Here is a 6643-nt window from a genome sequence, read left to right as displayed (position 1 = left end):
TTGTTAGCAAAAGAATTCATGCTCTTCAAATCTTCCTACTTTCCTCTCTCTCTCTCTCTCCCTCTCCCAGATGTTTACATTATATATCATATATTTCATTTGAAAAAATCGTCCATTTGCTCCATGGTCCATTACGTGTTTATAAGTAGTAGGAGTGACAGCCTTATCTCACTAAATAGTTATATAACGATATATACAAAATGTATTTGTCCGTTGGCTTGACTCGCCTTGCAATAATGGTCATGCAATATATACCCCGCTTATCACATTTCTCACACGCTCTCAAGAAGAAAGGATAATTCTAGCTCGCCCCACCACTGCACTACACTTATTGAGAGATACCTTGCACGGTGTGGAAATACAGTAGATCTGTGGGCCCAGTATTGGTTTTCAAACAGGTGTGCCCTCCGCGCTTACCTTAATCATCTGCGGCGATGCAACATGGGAAAACTACTTGTCGCACTTGGTGCCATAGCTACCTTCTCACGGTTGCAGTAGGAGCATGCATGATCCTGGCACGTCGCTCACTGAGGCAGTTGGGCAGGAGTTGGTGCCCTTCTGAATATTATGTCGACTCGCTACTAGTGACTTTGTGTGTGACCAGCGTGCTCTTCAATTCATGGGTTGGGTCTCCGTGGCTACAACTCTCCTTATTTACGACCCTAGTTACTCTCCTTCCCTAGTGAGTTCGTGGATCGATTTTAGGATGTTTAAAGTTAATTTCATGATTGCATGTCTTGTCAACTCAGAAGGTCCCCCTGGGCTAGAAAACATCTGCCATGTCTTACAAAATCCCGTTTTACAAAACTTAGACATCGTGTTGCTGATTAAGATAATTGGTTCAGTATTATTAGTATCATTACTGCTATTTATTATTGTTGTTGTTGTTGTTTGTTGTTGTTGTGTTGTTGTTGTTGTTGTTGTTGTTGTTGTTGTCATCATCGTCATCATAATGATGATGATGATGATGATGATGATGATGATGATGATGATGATGATGATGATGATGATGATGATGATGATGATGATGATGATGATGATGATGATGATGATAATCATCATCATCATCACCACCATCACAGTGACTCTATACATTTTTATCACTGTTATCGCTGCCACCATCATAGCATAACCACGAGCCTCATCTTCCCCGATCCCCTGCAGCTGGAGCACCTCGGAGCCGCAGGTCTGTGGCTCCCTCCACCGCCTGCATTCCCTCGAGTCTCACGCAACAGTATCGTCAACGTAACCTGGCTTGACCTCTCCACATACCCGTTCCTGCAGAACCTCAACCCTCTACAACGCCGTAGAAAATTTCCCTCACAACGTAAACGATCTGTCGCCGGGACTCAAGATTCTGAACGTCAGTTCCACTTGCATAAGGACTTTGAGGTGAGTGAATAAGAGGTGAGCCTGAGGAGGATATTACGGTCATTATATTAATATAAGTTATATGTACATGCGCATATATGTATATATATAGATTTATGTATATAAATTAATAAATGTATATATGAATACTATATATATATGTATATATATTTATGTATATCTATATATATATAATATATATATATATATATATATGTATTATATATATATAATATATAGATATATATATATATATATATATATATTATATATATATTTTGTATGTGTGCGTGTATGAGTTGGGGAAAAGGTGGAAATTAAATAGTGGTAGGCCTAGGAAGTTTATTGTTGCGGTTATTTTATATATTTCATGTTATTTTCTTTAATTTCTTTTGGGGGGATTTTCCAGGATTGGAAGAGGAAGCAGACAGTGGAATGGGAGGAGAGGGGTAGACCGGGGGGGGGGGCAGGGGGCGTCTTGTCTGTATCTGCTTTGGCGAACCGCCTTCCGGAACAGGCCAGACTGGTGTCATTTTTTCTCCATGGATTTGGAAATGTCAGCACACAGAGGTTGCATGTTGGGGAAGCGAGGGAAATGTGCTTGAGGCACTACAGGCCTACAGATTATTAGCAGTAATATTCCATAGCTCACACGTAAAATATTTCATTAAAACTTCTTTACATGAATCTACATAAGCCATGAAGAAATGGACAAGCTTTGGCAGTTAATGAATCTATAAAAAAAAACAAAAAAAAAACGTAAACGCGGATTGAATAAAAGTTAAAACTCAAGACAAGGATCAGAACGGACTGTATATGCTAAATAAACAAGGCATTTGGTTCTGTACATACCAACGACATTATATGTTTTTTCCGTTTTTTTCTTCGCAGTGGGACCTCGAGACTGAGTATTATTCAAGAAGACTTCCCTTGGGTATGTAGCGTGTCCCAGTTAAGCACATTGTTTCGTATGAGTGTGCTAATATGATTCATGCATTCAGACATACATAGCTGTCTATCTGTCTACCTGTCAGTTTGTTTTTGTCTATTTATCTGTACATGTAACGTAACAATTTTACATATGTAACAATAACTTTACAAAGTAAACTGTTTATCTTCATCAATATTGTTATCGTTAGTATTATCATTATTATAATTATTCCTATTATTATTGCTTTTGTTGTAGATATTTTATATCATCGTCATCATCATCATCATTATTATTATTTTTATAATAATAATAATAATAATAATGATAATAATAATAATAATAATAATAATAATAATAATAATAATAATAATAATAATAATTATTATTATTATTATTATTATTATTATTACTACTACTACTACTACTACTACTACTACTACTACTACTACTACTACTACTACTACTACTACTACTACTACCATAACATTAATGTTAGTAAGATTTAAAAAATATTGTCACTGTATTATAGTCAGCATTGCTGTTGCTGCATTAACATTACTGATATTATATCACTGTTATCATTCTCTTCATTGTCTTTATCATTTTCATTATAATTATTACTACTATTACTATGATGATGATTATAATTATGAGTACGTGACGATTATATACAACCAAGGTCCTCTGGCAGGTGAACTGCAGTTTCCCTGATCGAGATAAGGTGAAGGAAGAAGGAACGAAGCCCGAGGTGAGACTTGCGTTGGACTGGGTTTGAATGCATGTGGTTTGTGCCCCCTTGTTTATCAAGGTTTGGATGTATGTATATTCTCAAAAGCGAGTGCGTCTTATTGACTGATACATTATACATGTGTTAAGGCGATTCGAAGGGATGATTAGAATTTTTTTTTTTTTAGGTCTTTAAAAAATAAGTGTGGGTGTAGTGGTTGTAAGCATAATACATTAAAAAAAGGCAACAAATAGAAAATAACACATCTTGAATACAAAATACATTCCGCCTTTTGTCCTTTGTTGTTGTTCCTACTGATTCTTAATGTTGCGGTTTTATTCTGCTTTATTGTTACCTTTTTATGATAATGTTCCTTTATTATATTTGATACTACTTTACTTTAAATCGTCGATACGCTATGCATAGCATGGAATGTCATCTTTTTTCTTTGTCATTTTACTTCCCTTTCTTTTTCCATTCTTTTTCCAGTACTGTAATTTTAATATGCTTTTGTGAAGACTCGAAAATCTAAGCACTTTTTTTCATCTCCCTAAAACAAGGCAAAAGTCTTCATGCAAGCCATTGGCTACTTATGTAGTGATCATATTCTTTACGTTTTTCTACGTGTGTGTCAGCAGTACAAGTGCGGGTACCCCCTGAAGGACCCATCACACAGGAGAATGAAGACACGAGTGAGGTAAGTCATTGTCAGTCATGGTTGTCGTTTCATCATGGTTTTTTCTGCTGCCATGTCGGTGATTTTTTTCGTCATCGTTTTATAGTGGTCGTGGAATCTATTGTGCGAAAGAGAGAGAACAGGGTCTTGGATCATCATCATCAAGGACAGATAGTTCTGGACTGAACAGCTGGGACCAGTGACCTTATATGTCTCCTGTGACCACACGGCAACGCAGCAGTTCTATTGCTGATGTTCCAGTAGTTGTCGTTTACGAGTGGGTTTTTTAGAGATCTTGAAAAACTGATTGACTAGGGGGAGGTACTGAAAATAGGTTACAGTTGCTTTCTTCAGTAGCAATTCCTATACTAGATTCAGTGTCACGTGTTCATTCAGTGAGTGAACTCTGCCCTTGCTTGAAATCCACTCCATCAACTGCTAAACTGTGGCTTACGTATGTTTGATTGGGTTACCTGTAGGCAATCAAGGTGAAGTTCCTTGCCAGGAAAACAACGTGCGGCCATTCCCGCCTATGCAACAAAAGGTTCCCCTTCGTCGGCAGCAGGACTGATGGAGAGACGCAAGTGTTGTGTATGTGAGGAGAGGTTTAATCAGTGTTTTGTATAGATGCAGCTTCGTGCGTGGGGCCGCAATTTTAAAGCATAAAGCGAATGTAAAGGATTAACTTTTTTTTTGTTGCTTTAGTCTTGATACGCCTTTAAAGCCCCCATCTCGAGACCGTGTCGAGTTCGTCATTGATGCATGAACGACACCTTAAAGTGCACTGTGTCGAGCTAATTGCATACATTTGTCAGCACTGAGGATAGGAGTGAGTTGTGTGTGGGGGGTCTGGAGTGTCGTTTGTGGTTTTTTAATGTATAGTGTTGGGCGAATATGCTGCCCTGAGGTACTCCTGCGTGCATTGAAAAAGGTGCCTGAAACTTTTTAAGAAATTTAATTTTAATCTGCGGTTATCAAGAAAACTGCAGAGTAACTTTTTAATCTAAGCTGGAAAGTTAAATTTGGTGCACAGCTTGTACTTGAGGTTTAGCATGCCAGACCGTGTCAAAAGCTCGACTCAACATCTTTTGTGACAAGAACCGTCCTTTACTCTACTTTGCGAAAGCCAAATTGTTTGTGTGAGAGAAGGTTATGGTCTTCCACCCTTTGTTGAGTATTTATGATTTTTTCGAAAATTTTGCCTAATGTTTCCTGAGTAGACTAATAGGCGGTAACTCTTTGGGTCGTCAGGTCTTTTTGTGGCTTAGGAATGAGGGCACTAAGTCTTAAAGGGAGAGGGAAAATAGCCAGTAGCAAGAGAGGCATTGTAAAGGTTAGTCAAAGCTCGTGTAAGCTTTCAGGAAGGTGAATAATGGGTCGCATCTGGAGCCTTTATTTTGTCTTTTACTTCCTCACACGATTGGTGGCTATGAGTTCGCAGGTGTCGCCCAGCCTATCCAGATGGATAATCATGTCTGGGTTAGTTTCTGCCTTGTTTTCCCTTGAGTCCAGGTATTAATTTCTTGAATTTTGTGAGTGAACAGGACATGAGGAGGGTGAGGGTAAAAAACTTTAGCCCAGTGTTCTTCAAATTTTTTTATAACTTTAAACGGGATCTGAAACTTTCATTATGAATGGGGTGGGAGAAGGGGGGGGGGGGGGGTAATTACTACCTATAAGTTGTCGATTTTTTGCCAAAATTCCCGTGGATTGCGAACTCGGTTACATTGTACTTTTTTAACCAAATCTGTCAAAATTTTTGTCGGTCGTTATCAAGATATCGATGACGTGTCTTCTTGGAATAGATAAGTCCCATTGAACATGGTTTAATCTGTTTAAATTTTGAAATAAGAAGACTTCGAAAACAGGTCAGGAAAAAGTTTCCTTTCAGATGGCTGAAATGATATGCAAGTTTTATACGGAGACCTGGGGATGGTGCTTAGTATAGTTGACGCGACGGAGGCGAAGATGTAATTCCAATGTCCATCTATTGAGTGGGAATGGAGGCCATCAGGATTAAATAGAAAAAAATTGATAACTTAATTTGGATTTAAACGTCTGCTTATTTTTGCCGGAAAGATCTTTGTTTAGTATTGGTGATGCGGAATTTTAACTATGATGGGTATGTTGTAGGTGTGTGTGATAGGCAAGTGCTACCCTTTTCCCCGAAAAACGAGATCAGGGCGGCCCTTTCCTGTGGGTGTGTATGAGGTGAAGAAGTCGGTCCTATGTAGTGAGTTTTTGGTTTCAAAAATAGAAAGAAATTGCCTACCATGTCCATTGGTAGTGCTTACTGCTAGGTGTAATGACATGTGGGTAATGTTGATATCTCTGGCAAGGAGACTAGGAGGTTTGTGTAATGAATTTGTTAGTCAGCAAGAGGCAAAATAGTTTTTGGTTTTATATAGGCAGTGGAAAGGATAATGGGGCCCTTTGAGGTGAATAACCTGACTGCATGAAGTCAGGGTGGTTTGAAGGAGAGGGTGAGGAAATTGGGGTGATGGTGGTTTTTATGAGGAAAACAGGCCCCACAATTCCCAATCCGTCCCCATTTTGGGCCGAATTCTATAGCCATTCGTGCTAGATGTAAAATTCTGCTGGACCACATCAGGGCGTTCTTATTCTAGAAAGTCATAAAAGATATTTTGGATGAATAAAAATGACCTTACATTTTTTTTAAAAACGGTCGTTAGCATGCCACTCAGGGGTAGCCCCCTTTTTCCCGGGGTTTACCTTGCGGGGCCCGTTACCTGATCCTGGTAGGGGTTCCGTGATCGAACCTCGATCGGCGGTTCCTCGAGGTCAGGGAGAGAGTCCTGCGTGCTTGACTCAGGGCGGAAGCCCTAGGAATCGGCGGACCAATTTCCAATACATCCGCACTGCCCAAGCACCCCCTAGAAGGGAGAACGGCAACTGCTCCTCTGAAGGGAGAGGGAAG

At 39.2% G+C, this 6643-nt stretch overlaps 1 long non-coding RNA gene across 1 annotated transcript; it reads left to right on the top strand.

Annotated features, from left to right (window-relative positions):
- Positions 1-1332: 1332 nt before the first annotated feature.
- LOC119569594 lies at positions 1333-3621 on the top strand. Its single transcript, XR_005228290.1, has 4 exons — positions 1333-1392; positions 2263-2305; positions 2994-3050; positions 3590-3621. It is a non-coding gene; the product is annotated as an uncharacterized LOC119569594 (long non-coding RNA).
- The last annotated feature ends 3022 nt before the right edge of the window (positions 3622-6643 follow it).

This window comes from Penaeus monodon, unplaced genomic scaffold (assembly GCF_015228065.2).
Source record: "Penaeus monodon isolate SGIC_2016 unplaced genomic scaffold, NSTDA_Pmon_1 PmonScaffold_1688, whole genome shotgun sequence".
Lineage (NCBI taxonomy): Eukaryota > Metazoa > Arthropoda > Malacostraca > Decapoda > Penaeidae > Penaeus > Penaeus monodon.
This window is presented reverse-complemented; position numbering and strand designations above follow the sequence as displayed.